Source organism: Toxorhynchites rutilus, chromosome 3 (genome assembly GCF_029784135.1).
Source record: "Toxorhynchites rutilus septentrionalis strain SRP chromosome 3, ASM2978413v1, whole genome shotgun sequence".
NCBI lineage: Eukaryota > Metazoa > Arthropoda > Insecta > Diptera > Culicidae > Toxorhynchites > Toxorhynchites rutilus.
The window spans coordinates 123,833,346-123,852,591 of NC_073746.1; the positions used below are offsets into that span (position 1 = coordinate 123,833,346).

Genomic DNA, 19,246 nt, shown 5'->3' on the forward strand with positions numbered 1-19,246 from the left:
ACTTTGAATATGACTACACAGTTGCATTTGATTTTCATCGAATATTAATGAATGTTTGTAATCGTTTGTCGAATCACCAACGATTGATATAGTGAATGATACAGTAATATACAAGCTAAAACAAATATTCCTTACTCGTATATCAAGGCTGTAAAGCAGTGTAATTTCACGACATAACATCATCAGGTTCTAAATAACAACAACAAACACAGCGTCCAACATGGTTCGGGTGACAAATATTTTAGAATACTTTTTCTGAAAATAAAGATTTTCCCAACTCATTACGGAAATTCTGAAATGATTAAATTCGTATAATCTGTCGAATTTGAGACTTCAGTTAAATACAGCTATAGGTTGTATTGATAACAACACTGCATGAGGTATGTCTATAGCATTCTTTGAATATGGTCAGTACGATACTCTAAAGTCTAAACTGTAACAATTCGAGAGAAATTGCTTAATTGAAAATAAAAAAAATCTAATGAACAAGTTATTTCACGACCTCAAATGATTTTAATAAATGAAAATAACTATCAAAGAATCTGAAAACTTAGATTAATATTAAAATCAACAAATCAGTTCAAAAATATCTCCTGGATTTACCAGTTCTCGTTATCCATTGACAATCATGTGCAGATTTTACGAAACTACAAATATTTACAACAGCACAAAAACAGAGCCCCTACAAATGAAAAACGAACACAAACTCACTATGAACTCTTCGGTTAGGAAACAAAGCAATGCACAGGTCAGCAATTTAGCACAATTCAAATCAAACCAGAAATAGAAACGATCCTTCCAAACATCCACATTATCTAACATGATTTGCTGAATCCACCACTGGCAAGTTTACAAACTCCGCGTACCTCCCACCCCCACCCTCGGAACGACCCAGTAAAGCCCCTCGAAAACGAATCGACTATTCTGTTGCACGCATTCGGCTATCAAATCACGTTCGTCTGAACTCTCGAAACCATCAACTTCGGCCCCAAGTTCGACTCGATTTCCATCAACGGACGACAGCAGCAAATGCACAACACAACACAATATTGATATATCTATCTGGTAATTTATGTTAATTGAAACAAAAAGTCGAATACAAGCATAACCGTTGATATGATAAAACCTAGATACAATTTCACTGTGGTCCATTCGAGGCGATTTCACCACGAGAGAGGGATAGAAAGAAAAAAAAACTTCACCATGTCAACCGAAAACCATCAACGGGAGATAAAAAAAATTGAGGCCAGAGCACACGAGGGGGCGTTCATGTAAGCGTTCGCCAGATTGTGTAAATCAATTTTGTTTTCGCCGCTCCTGGACTGTCCGATTTTATTTTTTCAAATATTTCTGCTACTCCAAATGTCCTTTCAGAGTCCTCTTGAAGTTCAGCTAAATCACAACCAGAACTGTGTCTCGCAAGTGCAGTTCATGATCAACTTCTAGAGCGTTCGATTTTTTGCCACTTAATGTTTTTACCACAATCCGGATATTGCACAAAATATGCTGAAGCACTCTTGACTATAACACTTTTGACGGCCAGACACACTTAATTGTGATGGGATGAAACAAAATAAATTCTTACTTTTTTCGGGAAGGTGAATCTGCTAAACTTTTCCAGATAAAATTTCTTCCGCTTGCTCTGGATCAGAATCTACGATTCTCACTACACTCCGAACCGACGACACCAAGTTCTGAAAGTTTCTTCTTGCCAAGGGCTGAATCAAAAGACTGTTTTTCGCACACAAAAAACACTTCACTTCCTAGAACCGCACGTCATCCGGAATGCACCCGAAGAGGATATCCGCAAGTTGAGTACAGAAGTTCGGCTTTCCAGAACAAAAACCGTCCGACAGGATCGCACAGAAAAGAAGCTACAATTTGGGCAAACGATCACCTAACTATGAGTGCGGGTCGCCAGCATCTACACCTTTTATAGCCGATCACTTATTTCTCCTTTCGAGCTCAGCTCAGCGCGAAAGCTTTCGTGCCGCAGCATTGCTCTCACCTGCGGGGCATTGTCAGTCAAGAAGGTTCGCCGCTTGCCGGCTAGAAGTCACCCCCGAAAAACAAAACTGCATCTCGCACGCACGCATGTTTGGGGATGTTTGGATCTCTCGCGGGTGGGTAGTACTCACGCTCGTGGGCTCCAACCAAACGTGCTGCCGAGAATCGCACACCTCTCGAGAGCGGTGGCAGCAGCGGAGAGTCTCTCTGTTTTTGCGCGATTTCAGTGTCAGAGAGCAGACACTCATCTCGAACAGCAGCCCCGAGAGAGAGAGAGAGAGAGAGAGAGAGAGAGAGAACACTTCACCAGATGAATATTTATTTTCAAACCGTCTGGCGGAGGGTCGGCATTTTCGCGCAAATTGGTTATCCGGTTTGCTGGTCACGAATTTTGGCTTTCAATTTTCCGTGTCGGCTTTGCCCGCTCCGAAAGGGAGGGGAAAATTATGGACAGTTGACATTCTTGCTGCCGTAAAAGAGCAATTCTCCACGGTATTGGGAATTGACATTCGAACCGGTGGAATCTCCTCTAGCATCTCTCACCTAGACGCGTCCCACAATCTTGATTCACGAACAATGTTTGCATATTCTTGATTTTGAAGTTTTTGCGCTTTTTTCGGTTGCTAGAACGCTTACTGATGAGCAATGCAACATTATTTATTCATACTTTCGATCAAACTTAATGTGCAGGATCACTGACATTTTCGGCTGTTCATCGATCGTGAGTTTATTTCCCGTTTTAAGAAGATACGCATCAGCAAACTGATTCACCTGAAGGCCACATCGATGCTGAGTCCTGCAGTTATCACCTTTTCAAGAATCTTACTGTAAAAAACTGTCTGATGTTATCATGTACTTCAAGAAAAGGTACTTTTACGAATTAAATGACCTTAGAACCAACAGAATCCATTTAAAACAAATTGAGTAACTAGCGTTTAAATGTGGAATGAATACGTAACATTTGTTTCTACACCAGAAAGAGTTAGGTTTACATTCAAAAACTCATTAAAAATTTGAATGCAATTCATTTTAATAGTTTCGGTGAAAATTAACACAGGCTAACTTCGATATATCGTACATTCTACCTCGATATAACGTAGGGGAACTGGGGGGAAAGTGGTCACCCTAAGGGACATGTCCATTTCCCGTGTTCACATACCACTAAAATTTCCATTCTTCAAAGAATATTGTAGCTCAACTTATTGTAGTTCAAGATAGTAAGCGGTTTTTATTATGAAAATTGAAAATAGTACATTTTTTATTATTAGAAAAAAAAGTTAAAAATCGAACATTTTTTTAGTGAGAAGGTGAAGTGGTCATCTGTGGGGGGGCAAAGTGGTCACTCGCACATATCACGCTAGAAGGAATAGATTTATGCGTGTTTTCTTGTCCAAATTTGTTTGAATCATTATTGAAACAGTAGGTACATGTTTGAGCTAGGCCTATTCACCTAGAGTCGCAATTGAAATTTTCTCATACGTACTAAAACGTAGTAAGAAACACATAAAGTTTTTTTTATAATGAGGCTTGGTTTTGGTTGAGGTGGCATATTTTTCCTGGGTCAAAACTACAAAAGGGATATCTTTAGAAGCAGAAGGTGATAAGGTATATCAGCTTTTGAAAACAGAACTTTGTCAGTAGTAATCTCCGCTGACTACTTTGCCCCCCAAACAACGAAATGCGAAATATGTGAAATAACCGCTAAAATTGAACAAAATATCTGTTCGCCTCTCCTAGAATATGCGAACAGCCGTTCAAACTGTTGATTTGTCGAAAATATGAGGCCAAATAAACTAAATTCCACTTGAAATTCCTTAAATTCGAAAACCACATAAAATTACGGCCGAATGGCTACCAACGAATGTGCTTTGAATGGAGCCGATGTTCGCGTTAGGTACGTCAAAGAGCAAGTTTTGCCTCTAAGCATGCAATTTGCTTTGCGAAAAAACATCCTGGACTGCACTGCATGTAGAAATACTTGAGAAGTGGTCTGATAACATCATCAGCAAAGGTTATGTTTCCATTTATTATTCATATGAATTGTTTTGATCGATGTCAACGATTCACAGATAAAAGTGTTTTTTTTTTCTTGGATTTGATAAATGAAATTGATTTTGGTTCCAATTTTTTTTAAATTTATTTTTAGTTATTTTACCCTCAACCAACTGAATGAAGGAAAAAATTACCTGAAAGGTTGGCTTCACCTTCTAGTTGGATTTTATCATAATTTTTTACTAACCATACTCGAACAGCAACCAAATAAAGTAATAAAGTTTTCTGAGTCCTTTTTATGATCCGATCCGACAATTTTGAAGGCGGAATGTACGTTAAATAGAACTTTCCCTATAGATTTTTGAAGGTTTATTACATGTATGTGTTTCTAAATATTCCATGCCGAACCGATATAGTGGTTCTCAGATTTTCGTCAAACGTGGTCATTTTGTTCTTTATCGTAAAACATTAGACCCGTATTTTTTATTTTTTCGTTAGGGTGCCATTTCCATTTCAGGATGGTCCAAAAAATCAACTTTTCCTCTTTTTTTTTTTTTTTCCAAAAATGACTTTTTGCAAAAATTCATAACATTTGAACTACTGGACCGATTTAGATGATCGACATATTAAATTGAGGCCAACCTTCTTTGAAGAAATATGCGAGATGACTGGATGCTAGTCGCATAGCTCTTGTCTAGTCACATAGGAATATTGAACGAAGACTTAAACATGTTAAATTTGAAAAATCATCAGAGATGCTATTTGATGCTATTTCTTTCGTTTTTGAGATATGATTTTTCAAATTTAACCGATGTTTCGAAAAAACAATTTTACCCCTTTTTCCCACTACAAAAATTCATAACTTTTGAGCTACTGAACCGATTTAGATGATCGACGCATGAGAAAGAAAGTTAGTCGCATAGCATTTTGTACTTCTGGTACGATTTGCGATTAAATGCTCCTCTTTGCTCCTCTAATTTATTCAAAATTTTGAAAAATCGGCTAGAAAAAACAGCTGAACGTATCAATATGAAACATTCGCGGATGTTTAGGGAATACACTAGGCTAAAAATTTGGTTGCAAACATTGGAACTTACTCCGATATTTGCAGAATTACAGTGGATTTTATAAAGCACTATAAAAATCCTGTTTTGGCTCTTTTTTTTTGAAATCGATGCAAAAAATTTAAATAAATTTTTATTCGTCGAAGTAACAAATTATCATTTGTAGAATTTATTGGAGTTTTCAAAACTGCCTTTCGAGTTGTGGTGCGATGGTTGTTTATTGAATTGTTCATCAACAAAGACGAAGGGGTAACTTTTCATCCAAACTGAAATATCTCTATGTGGGAAGGTCCTACCGGAACGTTCTTGGAACCGAATAGAAGCTGGTTGATAAAGTTAATTGAATTTGCTGTCGAGTCAACTGGCAAAAAATTGTGTTAGTCCAAAATATTCTTGAAAAAACAAAGAAAAATCGATTTTTCACTTCTTCCCAATATTGTTGCCCACTACAACTACACACCCAAGCTAAAAATATGTACGTAAAATATTCTGATACCTGAAAGTTGTAGATTTAAAAAGATGCACATCCCATCGATATGCGTTGATTTTTCACGAAGTCACATCATGTCAAATGTCAGTTAAAATTTCCGACTTCGCGCTCTGTTCTTCTTATGTTTTTGTCGAGTGTATATTAGGGTGCCAATGAAAATGGTCATCTCGAATTTCAAAAAGTTACGCCATAAAAATGTTCACCACCACGAATAAACACCCTATGACAAATATCAGCCCAATCGGACTTAAGGAAGAGGGCGCAAAGCGGTCAAAGTTTGGATTTTTTGAAAATCGAAAAACCACCCAAGGGGGAAAAGTAAAGGAAATCGGGGGTTTCGAAATTTTTTTTGATGCCAAATGTCTTGAAATTGCATGAAACGTCGAGATCTAGTGTCGTCTCGAAAATTTTTATTTTTGTCAAAACTCGACACTTTTGGTCGTTTTTCCGTCTGAAAAGTCGATTTTTGACCAAAAAAAATCGGGATAACTTTAAATCTCGACGTGTCATACAATTTTAAAACATTTGGAACTAAAAAAAAATTTTTTTTAAGGCCCCGATTTCCGGCGATTTTTCGTTTTTTAAAAAAACTCAAATTTTAACGTCTGCCCGAATGAGCTAATATTTTGCATAGAGTATATTACTGTGTAAATCAACATTTCGCAGCAAGTTTCGAATGAAAAATCGCGATAACTATTTTAATTGGCACCCTAAACTATACTTTTTGTCTCGTATTCCGGAAAAAAAATGTCCCAGAGTGTCATTTTTGACAAAAAAAAATCGAGATGACACTAGATCTCGACGTTTCATGCAAGTTTAAGATGTTTGACATCAAAAAAAAATTTGCGAGGCCCCCGATTCCCTTCACTCCCCCCTTGGGTGGTTTTTCGATATTCAAATTTTGACCGCTTTGCACCACTCTCCCTTAAGTCTGGTTGAGCTGAAATTTGGCCATACATTCATTGGCACCCTAGTGTATATGATTCGATTACATACAATTTTAATCTCAATTATATACAGTTTGAAAAAAAAATTTCAATTTCAAATCTGGCTTATTTCAAGAAACAATGTGATATTTCAAAATTAAGGTGAAAATTAATTGGTTTTCATAAATACAGTAGAGTAAAAAACGTGATTTTGGAAGATTTTAGTTGAACAATCGCCAGAAATAGTTTAAAATGATATAGCAGAAAAATTAAGCAAAATAGAAGTTGGGTGTCAAAGATCAAATTGTAGAGCAATTTGAGAGCTTCAATTTTGTTGAAAGAAATAATGGTGATTATTATGCATTTTTGGGGTTAAATTAGTAATATAAGTAATGGGGTTAAATTAGTAATATAAGTAATATAATTCAAAAATCACCAACTTCTAAATTTTTCACTTCCAAAATGTTTTTTAAATCCGCTAATTCAGATGTTTCACAACTACTTCCTGTACTAAATTCTCTCATCTTTCAAATAGAAGCAACAGAATCCTCCTAGGTAGCGTACTTTTTTAAAGTAGAGCCAGTTTAACCCTCTATAACCCAAGCCCGCCTTTAGAGAGGCTTCACGGATTCTCTTTTCAAATTATTCGGACATTATTTTTAATGTTCACCCCCACTAGACCGTCTTTAGAATATTTTCATCTACTACACATACACATTGGTTTTATGCTCTCAGCTTTCTGCTAGGAGTATTTTATGTTGAAAGTCGGAAATTTGAGATAACAGAGGAACAGATTTTTTTAGATAAATAAAAAACATGTGTCTCGGAGCTCGAAACAAAAAAGAAGTTCAATAACTCAGTTATGTTGAAATTCGAACATATGCGTAGAAGATTTTTTTATCAAATATCATCGTCTATCACCTCCTGAGAGATTCTGGATAATTTTTTTTTCATGTGAGAGAGGTATTTTCTGACTTCAAGGGGATGAATAAAAAATTAAATTCTTTTATATTCAAAAAACAAAAAATATATGTTCATAAAAATCGAATAAATAAAATTTTTGTTTTCGTCGGTTAACCATTCGATAACACTGAAGAAATTCGTGACGCAGTTACGTCGTACTTCAAAAAGTTGGACGCTACGCACTTCGCGCTCGGAATAGAAAAACTCGTGCCACACTATGAAAAATGCCTCGAACGTTACGGCGATTATGTAGAAAAATAGAAAATAAAACGTAGATTACGAAAATCACCTTGTTTTTTGCCCTAACTTTATTTTTCCGCGATTTCTGAGGCAATGAAACTTATTTTTTGAACGACCCTCGTATACAGTGAAAAGAAATCGGAGACTGTATATAATCTAGCCACCCTGTTATATGCAAACTATGAACTAGAAATCTTTTTACGAATGAAATCACTTCAACGCATTTGTTTTATTCTCTTAAAGGGCGAACACGAAATTATTACAACACATTCAACAGGGCATAACTTTTTTACCATTGGGTAAAAATCAACCAAATTTTGCACACTTTCTCATTGATGTGTATTGTCTACATGCTGTCAAACTCGAAGTCGTGTTTTTCGATTCAACGAAAATGGAGGTGAACCAACGCGAGTGGAGAGAACAAATTCTTTCCAAACACCTGGAATTTCCTGACCTGTCGCACCGGCAGTGGGGAAAAATATTGAACATTCACCATTCAACCGTCTCCAGAGTGTTGAAGCGGTTCCAGGAGCGGTTGACGTTGGACCACGGCAAAGGAGCTGGAAGAAAACCGGGACCGGAGAACAAAAAGACGGAGGGAAAGGTGAAGCGGATGATTAGAGCAAATCCCAACGTCTCAAGCCGTGATTTGGCTAAAAAGATCGGCATGTCGCAGAGCTACGTCCAGAATGCAAAGAAGAGAGCTGGACTACATACATACAAGGTACAGAATTTCCCAAACCGCGATGAGCGGCAACAATCGACGGCTAAAACTCGGGCACGGAAGCTCTACGAGAACATGCTGACAAAATATGGCTGCTGTGTGATGGACGACGAAACGTATATAAAAGCCGATTTTAAGCAAATTCCGGGGTTGGAGTTTTTCACCGGAAAGAGCAAGTTCGATGTGGACGACAAATTTAAGAAGAAGAAAATGTCGAAGTTCGCCTCCAAATATCTCGTTTGGCAGGCCATCTGCTCTTGCGGACTGAGGAGTGAGCCTTTCGTGACAAAGGGCACAGTAAATGGCGAGATCTACAAATCTGAGTGCCTCGAGAAGCGCCTTTTGCCGTTCTTGCAGCAGCACGACGAAGCTCCGCTATTTTGGCCAGATTTGGCATCATGCCACTATTCTAAAAGTGTCCTGGAGTGGTATGAGGCCAATTTTGTGTCATGTCCAAGGACATGAACCCGCCAAACTGTCCGGAGCTGCGCCCGGTGGAGCAGTACTGGGCAATAATGAAGCGGGAACTTCGGAAGAGCAAGAAGACAGTCAAAGACGAGAAGGACATGTTAAGAAAATGGAAAAAAAACTGAGAAACTGGTACCGTATGACACTGTAAAGACTTTGATGGAGGGCATCAAGCGAAAATGCGTTCAATTTTGCACTCAAGGCTCCATCGATTAACTTTTCTTTTGATTTTTGAAGTAAATATATGTATAAAACTACCCTAAAATTTTGGTTTCATTCTAAACATTATAAGAAAATTGGCATGACATATTCGATGTCGCAATAATTTCGTGTTCGCCAAGTGTATTAATAACTTGGACAACCAACGTTATGTTTAACAATGATTGATGATGAATCTTTTCGATAGAGATGTCAAAGTCCAACTGTCAACAACTCTACTTTCGAAAAATTGTTACCGGCCAAAACGTGCATTGAAATATTAGGAACTTATTGTTTTCCAGAACAGAATTCAAGACCGTTTTCAAGTCAGCTATTTCGATATCCACTTAACTGAATGGGAAAATCCATCGCATTAGTATACTTGAATGTCTGTTTGAGGAATATCACAGAGAAATAATTATTGGATTTTCATTAGAGATAATGGATACCTGTCCATTGCTAATGTAACAATAACAATTTAATAATGAGTGAGTAAGTGGATGCATTGCGTTCTTTATATATATTTTTATATATCTTCCCGTTGATCGAGCATTATCATTAATAATAGGAAGCGCAATTCTACGCTTCTCTACTTCTAGGAGCGCTTGTTTCATAACGTTCTTCTGCACTCCCATTCTTACCATATTAGTCGTTATCGCATAATTTATAACATCTCCAACATGAATAGCGTACCCCGGCTCTTGTATGTACCACCGGAATTAATCGACACTTAAGGATGACACATACAAACATGCGCACTACAACACCTCTCGCAAAGACAAAGAATCCATTTCCAATATCGCATCTTCGTGGATTGAGCGCCAACAGCTGAAGTTTCACATTTGTCTGGCAAATTAATGTCTCGAACAATTTACAACTCTTGTATGTGCGGGATGCTTGGTTTACCAGACTCAGCAGCAGTTTCACAATCGCCAGCAGCAGCAGAAGTAGTAGCGACAACTTTTTTTCCCACCTACGATCTTGTCTTAAGACTATCGAAGAAGAAAACAGATATCCTTCACCTACTCGACTGACGCTGTGCGCGTTGTTGGTCAAGTAATTGAAGGAATGCAACCTAGATCATAGCGAAGAAATCAATTAAAATGGTTATTTGCCTCCAAATGCGAGCCATTAATAAGCGCTGGATCTTCTTTCTGTGGTTGGGTCTACTCCGAGAGGGGGAAAACCCAACCTGTTGACAAACCTAGCGACCCATCGATATCCAAACGAGGTGATATATCTCCGGCTACAATGTACACCGTCGTGTACCGAGATCCAAAAGATTCTTCACAACCCCCAGCGGTGCAAACCCATCGACGTGTGACCCCGAGAGCTTTCCACAACAGCTGAGAAAGAGAGCGATACGGAGGACATGAATCTATGGCTACCATCGAGAAGAGCAATAAAAGCGATAATTCAACGCTGCATTCAAGATTCATCCACCGTCTGTGGCTGCAGACATTGCATGCGCCAGGTCAGAACAGACTCGAATATGATCAAAAATTGATTGCTTCGTTCAGATTCTCGTTTAAATGATTTTATGGTTATGCCGGCAAGTCGTGGTTAATATGTGACCAGATGGGCGTGCCTAAAGATTAATCGTCGGTTCGTCGAGTGGTTAGAGACTAGAAGCGGACGGATGACTAAGTTATTCTAAAAATAAAGTTTGCACCAAGTATTTTATTGACATTGAAAAACTTACAGTGTGAGTCAATGCAATTAATTATTCCAAACTAAAACGCAAAAAAATGTCCCAAAAATCCCAGCAACTAACCATAATTTCATGGGAACGAACGATAAAAATGAGCAGGAAATCTTTCACTGGAAATTCCACATCCTACTTCCCAGCAACCAAAAGGAAATAAGAAAAAAAAAACACTGGAACGACCACTCTTTCCGACACGTGCTGTTAGCGAACCGCTTCGACCTCGATACAATCCCGGATCTGCTAAAATCATGAGCTAAGAAGCAAAACAAAACGCAAAAATCGGGTACCATCGACTATTATGTGCAAAGTTGAAATTCTGTCCAAAAGCTGAATGTCAACCATTTCCCACTTCTACCGCTCCAGGTGAGGAAACAAAGAAAACCCCAAAAGAGAACATCGAAACACGCGCTCCACAAAAAAAAACATTGCTGCGAAAACTGTCCGACCAAACCGACAATAAAACGATAAATTCCTATAATTGAGATACGTCATAAAAGCCTAGCCCATCGCTCAAAACGCGAACAAGAAGATCCGCATTGTTATTATGGTTTACCATGCGAGGCGCAAGCGAATTCTGACGCGCCCCACGATCAGTCGAAAAAAAAACAGCGGAAAAGGCGGAAAGTTCTCAGTCTGAGAACATTTGCACGGCTCGTTGAACATCTGATCCTGTCCGAACTGTAAATCAAAAATTTGCTTTAATTTTGCTATTTATAAACCATCGGAAAAAAAACGTTGTATCAAACCTGGGTTGCGTAGGATCAGCTGATGCCAAACACTTCCGGTTTGAGACCCATGTTGGTAAAACGAACACACAACACTTCTACGAATAGCAAAGATCACTCAAACTCCAAGAGGATTTTGTTCCATCCGTTGTTCATCGCCCAGATGATCTACATAGAACGGGAGCCTGATTGTGATCACCTCTCACCTTCGTCTGACTCCGGCGTTACGTCAAATATACGTGCCTTCAACAATTTCGCCGAACGGACGAGTTTTCCCATACGAAGTGGCAGTTCAGGCAGTAGTAGTTATGAATATTTATTACCACCACCAAGTCCTACCGGCGAGTAGGTATCTGCTTCGCAAGATGAGCGAGAACGCGCGCGTGGATGTAATGCAAGCCAATGTAATTACTTCCCGGGCAGCACTCCGATAGCAGCCAGCCAGCCTCCCTATTATTAATTTTAATTGATTTCGGGCACTGAAATAGATTGATCATTGTTTTACGTTTGGTGGGTTTGGTGGGCAAATTCTAGGAAGATACACGGAACCAACGGAGAGAAAAAAGGTAAACGCATACAAAGCAACTTATGAATGATGATGAATAGGCTCTTCTCACGGTTTGTTATACAGCGATTTGTTAGTAGAAAAATGGTATTAAGGTTTATCAGAATGTTTCTGGGAGTAGATGTACTGATGTTGATGCAAGATTGGCCCATTAGAGGAAAAGCGGGGAATTTGGACCACCTAAGCAAATCGCCTAATATTTCCAAACCAATACGGTCTAAATCAAAAATATCACATTGTATACTGAGCTACACTTTCTCTCTCTCAATCAATAATGTTTAATCATTACATCAAGTTTCAAACTACCAAATATATCATAAAATAAAAGAGATCATTTTAGGACATCAAAATTTGATGCGGGTTTCATAGAAAAAACTTATGTACTTATGTTTATGTAAAGTATTTTGGGATAATGTTACAATCAGTAACAGTGTTTTGGGATCGATACCAGATGTATTGACCAGATTCCAGACCAGAAAAAAGGGATTGACACCATCTCGAATTCTGCATGAATCTTTTCACTGTTGTTCGAGAATTTTCAAACACTTTCGTTGTTGGTCAAAGAAAATCCGTTCCTGAAGGTCTGAGTTGCTCTTTCAAGCTCCTCCTTCTTCCAACGTTGTCTGCCCATCCTCCTTTTGTAATTCCGTGACATCTGGAACCTATTAGATCAAAGAAAAGCCTCGAACATGTAGGACCAATTCACCCCACAGAAACGTGTCTGTAAAATGCAATTAATTTCTTTTATTGTTATCCAACTTACAGTTTCGCTGCATCAGATTGTTCCTCTTCTGTAGACGAACAGAACTTTACTGCACAATACACGAAAAGTTTGTTTAATCAGCGGGAAAAACCTTAAAACCACGATCGGAAAACTCACATTTTTTGACAATCAAAGTACTTGTTGTGTTCATGCTACCATTTCCTTCCACCGGGCGAATTTTACCAAAGTTTTTTTACGTTAGTTACATACGGTTCAATAATACAAGAAAATGACATTATACAAAATCCATGTTGAGCCGTACTTTTTGAGATAAAAGGGTGGTCCAAATCACCCCGTATGTCCAACTCACCCCGTGTTACCCTACTTGATGTATCCCATTCTTAAGTGCTCAATAGAATCGTTTCAATGCAATTTGATCGATTTTTCTACTGTCTGCATGACAAACCAAGAAGAAGCAAAAATACAACAGTATATCTAGATTGTCGCTGTTTTGTCGATTGAAGTTGTTCTTACGCCTCGCCTGTTTTGACATTGACAATTGACATTGATCGTATTTTTTAAGACCCAGGCTTCGCTATAAGTCCAATATGTGACTAAGTTGATTCCGAAAAGAATTGCGCAATTAAAACGCCAATTACAGAGCTTGCAGAGTCTTATTACACCTTAAAATAAAACATATTTGCTTCATGATTAAAACTAATAATTTAATCATAACTAAATCTAACACCAGTTTGTTTGGATAGGACTAAAGGGTGTGTCACATCAAATTGCATCACGGAAAAAACACTGTAGAAATTTAATTTTTAGGAATTATATCTTCAGCTTTCGCTTATAATCAGATAAGAGTGTATAGATCACGTTGGCCATGCTTCACTGTCAATTTGGAAAAATTTGGAAAAATGTCGTCGAACGAAAAAGAGCGTCGTGAATTAATCTTGTGCACTCATTTCGAGAATCCGGAGTTGTCACATCGGGACATCGGTAAGATGCTGGGAATCGTCCAATCCACGGTCAGCAGAGTACTAAAACGATACTTCGAGAACCTAACCATCGACCGGAAGGTGAAGAACGGCAAAAATGGATGCTCCGTCAGTGAAAAAGATCACAAGCGCGTAGTTAAGCAGTTTAGACGTGATCCGAGAAGTTCGGTCCGGGATGTCGCCAATAAGCTGAATTTGTCAAGTTCATTCGTCTAGCGGACCAAGCAGCGGGAGGGCCTGCGTACATACAAGGTTCAGAAGGCTCCTAACCGCGACGAAAGGCAAAACATGGTGGGGAAGACGCGAGCCCGGAAGCTGTGCACCGAAATGCTGACGAAGCCGCATTGCCTGGTAATGGACGACGAAACCTACGTCAAAGCGGACTTTCTTCAGCTGCCGGGCCTGTTGTTCTTCTCCGCAGAGGACAAATTCAGCGTTCCGAAGGAGATTCGCAAGCAGAAACTATCCAAGTTTGCCAAAAAGTACATGGTGTGGCAAGCGATCTGCTCTTGCGGAAAGCGGAGCGCCCCCTTCGTGATGACCGGCACGGTAAACGGGCAGGTTTACCTTAATGAGTGCCTACAGCAGCAGCACGAGGGCCCGACCATCTTCTGGCCGGATCTCGCTTCGTGCCACTATTCAAAGGACGTGTTGGAGTGGTACGAAGCCAACGGGGTCACCTTCGTGCCAAAGAAAATGAACCCGCCCAACACGCCGGAGCTTCGCCCAATAGAGAAATATTGGGCGATTATGAAGCAGGCCCTCCGGAAGAACCCAAAAGTTGTCAAATCGGAGGCGGACTTCAAGAGAAAATGGATTTCTGTTCAAAAAAAAACTACAACCTGACGTTGTACAGAACCTTATGGACGGGGTAAAGAGGAAGGTGCGAGCATACGGGCTTGGGCTCGAAGTATGAATAAAAAGAAAATGCCAAAAGTTGTTTAATAGTTTTTATTTTACTGTCTAAAGTTTTCAAAAGGATCGGTCTACTGGGCGAATTTCTACAACGTTTTTTCCGTGATGCAATTTGATGTGACACACCCTTTAGAATTCAGGATCAGGACGGATTTCGACGGACTTTCGACGCCCCGTCACCCAGATATGGATGACACATTTCCTCGTTCAAATTGAATAGGATTTTTAAAATGAATTTGATTGAATAGGCACCTAAGTGTAACTACAGGATATGTAGAAAAATAACAAAATCATAATCATATCATTACAATGTTTATACTATACTTTTTATTAATTTATAGTGCGGATGGTTTGTACTGCAGCTTTGTGCGAAACCCACATAATGTGACTTTGGCATGTGTTATTGTTGTCAAATCTTCAAATCAATAAAATATTGCTAGATCATGTAAAATTTGTCTACAAACTAAATTTGATCTTCATTTGATAATTTATCCGCAAGTTGGGTTCCGCAAGAAACTCAGAAAAGTCGCTTTGGGCGTCGAACGTGTTGAATGAGGTTGTTTGGTTTGACGGATTACAGGGGGGGAATTCAATAGTGATATTATTACTTTTGAGGAAGTGATAACAAAATTTAAAGTTGGGATCGCGACTAGCTGAGATGTCTCTAATCGCAAAGTCAAATTGTGTTCCTAATGTCCTAAATGATTTCGATAGTTGAACCCTGACAAAATGACTGTTCGTACAGGAACAGACCATTTCCGTTTCAAATACGCAATATGTCTTCCCCAAGTACATTTAGTATAGATACCTAGATATTTGAAAACCATATGTTTTCGTGTGTTGTTGTTCCCTGTGGAACTTTCGCCGTCTCAACGTATGCATTAAGTAGCGTCATTTATTAATGCTTAGAGTAATGCGGGGCAAAGGTGCGCACCTAACTGTTTTCGTCCAATAACTCTTGAAATAAAAGCAAATAAAATTCCGTTTGCTTACCAAATTATAACTGAATATATTACCTTCGAAACGTGGTACAAGTATTTCTCGAATTGTGTTTGTAATTGGACAAATACCTATTTTAATACAAAAAAACAAATGCGCACCTTTGCCCCATAGTGGGGGCAAGGGTGCGCACCATACGGGGTAAAGGAGCACACTTATTGAATTGAACTTCTTATGGCGGGTTTACATTAGGGAGATCTATAGCTATAGATGGATTTATTCACGTGAAAATAGATGTAAACGGGTGAGAATAAATATGATACACTTATTCGAGGTATATATAACTTGAATAAATTCAGCATATGTAAACGCTTGTGAATTTCTCACTGGTGAGAAATCACTAAAGTTGGATGCAGTTCTACATCAGGTGAATAAATTCACCTAAGATATGAATATATTCATTATAGAAGTTCACGCTAGTGTAAACGGTTGATGCGATTTCTATAAATCTCATCATATTTCTTCACATGAATATATCACTAGTCTAAACCCACCCTTAGATAACTTATACCAAAAATAAATGCTTTATCATCTGAAGCGGGAGAAGCATCATTTCTAAAGAGTGTAGGCACCGTCCAGTAGGCAGGAGGAGGGTGTTTTATGTATTTTATGGGTGGAGAAGAGTGGGTGTTATAGTCGAACATACCACGTGGCAATTTTTTTGGGAGGAAGGATACTGACAATATAAGATATCCGAAAATTTCCAACATTTGAAACAGAATTCGTTTTTATTAACAAACTAGCTGACCCAGCGAACTTCATCCCACCCACAATTGATATATTGATATAAATCATTTCGATCACTCAAGTTCCCACAGAAATTATTTTATGTACGTAATCTATACTTGCGGTATATAATTTCTTTTTTGACATATAAACCTGTTGCAGACTAGACCTGTTGCAGAGAGGCAAGCTCTAGAATACGCGTGACCACAGTGCAAGTCGAAGGAAATTTCTTTGACGAAAAATCTCCCGGCCAGAACGGGAATCGAACCCGAACACCCGGCATGATAATGTGAGACGCTAACCACTCGGCCACGGGTGCACCCCATAAGAGTACGTTTTCTCGATACGCTACGCTACGATCAAAAAACAGATCATGTTTTTTACAAAGTGCAACATGATAGTCTAGAAATTTGAAAAAGAAAATAAAAAAAAATTCCTTCATACACTGCGTTTTATAACTATAGAACCACTCCATTTTCCTGAGTTTCCGGAGATATGTAGGCAGTCGGTTGAATTGAAGTATATAGTGTAGGATATAGTAACTATCTTCATTTATAAGACTGGCCATTTGAACTTTATTGTTGTGTCCAGGCGCGAAACATTAAAAATACTAGAAGTCCAGTGTTCCATAACTATAGAACCAGATGGAAAAACTCTCACTCCTTTACAAAATTAACGTCAATTTCACATGAATTACAATAAGTTTCTAATTCGTAGGTAATCTTTAGTTCTCAATCTGTATGAATAACCCATTCGGGGTGGTTTCAACCAAACTGCGCCATATTGTAATGTGTATCTCGTTCTACGTACGCAGAGGATACTGCTTGTTTAAATTCTTCAAATCACTCATACTGCTTGAAAGCTACATCTACTATTTGCACAATCACTCCTCATAAGTTCTTCAAAGGGTTTTGATCTGGTAAACAAGCTGACCAGTCCAGAATCTGAAGACCCTATTCATTAAACCATGCCATGACTTTCCGGATTTCATGAATAGATGCCAAAATTACCCAATTATCGCGTTGTTTTTGATGCAAAAACAGTAAAAAAAAAAAAAAAAAAAAAAAAAAAAAAAGATTCTGAAATACTTCATTGTACCTCTCACTGTGAATTCGTGTTGATGAAAAGCTATCTGAACCATAACTTCTGTTCTCTATTGTAGTGACTTTCAACACATTTGGCTGATTCATCACTTTACTTCAATTTTTGGAAGAATGTCCGGAGTGAGAATTGAACTCGTGACCTTTGCGTGAGAGGTATGGATGTTACCACTACGCACGATCGCCTCCGCTAATTAGAAACATATTGTAATTCATGTAAAATTGACGTTAATTTTGTAAAGGAGTGAGAGTTTTTCCATCTGGTTCTATAGTTATGAAACACTGGAATTTTAGATTTTTTAATGTTTCGTGCCTGAACACAGCAATAAAGCTTAAATGACCAGTCTTAAAATTGAAGATAGTTATTATATCCTACACTATACACTTCAATTCAACCGACTTCTTACACATCTCTGGAAACTCAGAAAAATGGAGTGTCTCAATAGTTATGAAACGCAGTGTTTTTTTCTGAAATTTGGGTACTTTTTCTTTTTCTTCTTTTTCAATTTTTGTTTTGTTGTTAAAAGATAAATAAACAAATAATAATATAATGGATTCTTTGTTTTATTTTTTTCGAAGCTCGAAAATACGTCCGGAATTCGTGCCTCACATAAGAATACCCTCTGATCGTTAATAATTATTTTAGCTCTGAACGGATTTTGATGGTATGCATACCAACCGAATCGGAAAATCTATAAAGTTTTCCGGTACGTTAATGAGAAAATATTGCAATCTTAGCTACGTCGTATTCTATTCATTGAGTATAAAAAGCCATTCGCGATATCCGAATACAGTTTTCGAAATAACATTTCTCAAAGACGAGTGTTTAGTTTATCTCTCCAAATTGGTCTTTTTCAAAGCTAGAGGCGAATGAACTGATGAGTTAAGCCCCTATAATTCAAAACATCATCATCATCATCATTCGAGTCATCTCGCTCCAGCTATCAGACTGCAGTCTTTTTCGATGTTGATGTCACGCACACAGTGGTTTTGCTCGATTCTAAGGAAGAATGAAAGATAGATATCGCAAAGTATGCAATTTTGTCCGGTGGAGCACCATGTCTATTTTTATGCCGTCTGGCGAAGAGTGCGGCTGTATTTTTGCATCACATCATATTTGAATCTGTACTGGAGTGTAAGCTTGAAATTTCTGAAACGATAGCGTTACGTTTGGAATGATCATGATCATCCATTTTTCGTGATTGCAATGATTGTCCCCGGGTTAAAGGAGTGATAAATTATTTTTCAGCGTTGAGAGTTGGATTATTTGGTGACAAACTGAAGATGAAAATTTGTTTCGATGCTATTGCTTTCAGCTCCGCTATTACCACATAATAGATTCGGTTCGGATTTTCTGTTGCCGTTCTGCGTATTCGCAGATGTTTCTTCTCCGTTGAAAATGTAATTTTACTAAGAGATAATGAAAAACAAGCAGATCAGTATTTCAGTTTCAGTGCTCAAGATAGCGACAGTACATGTAATGCTTAGAAATAATCAACTCAAATTGCTTCGCGAAACGTTCGCGCTCTCAACTCAGTTCATTTATCGACTGTCGCTATTGCTATCGAATATTTGTATCAAAGAGTTTTGTTATTAACACTTTGGCGTCCGGCGACACCACAGTGGTTACATACGAAAACTAGCGGCTGACTGCCGGCGACACCACAGTGGTTAGGTGCGCATAGTATCTCAGTGGCCGACGACAACACTTTAGGATCGTTTGCATTCTGTT

At 38.4% G+C, this 19,246-nt stretch overlaps 1 protein-coding gene across 2 annotated transcripts in view; it reads right to left on the minus strand.

The window, feature by feature from the left end:
* The window catches only part of LOC129775401 (mucin-5AC), a 123,980-nt gene extending 122,050 nt beyond the window's left edge, over positions 1-1,930 (minus strand). The window contains exon 1 of one of the 2 annotated variants that reach the window (XM_055780120.1): positions 1,586-1,930. The gene's annotated coding sequence lies outside the window, so the exon portion shown is untranslated. The remainder of the gene's footprint in view (positions 1-1,585) is intronic. The other variant, XM_055780121.1, reaches the window with a different exon arrangement.
* Between the last annotated feature and the right edge of the window lie 17,316 nt (positions 1,931-19,246).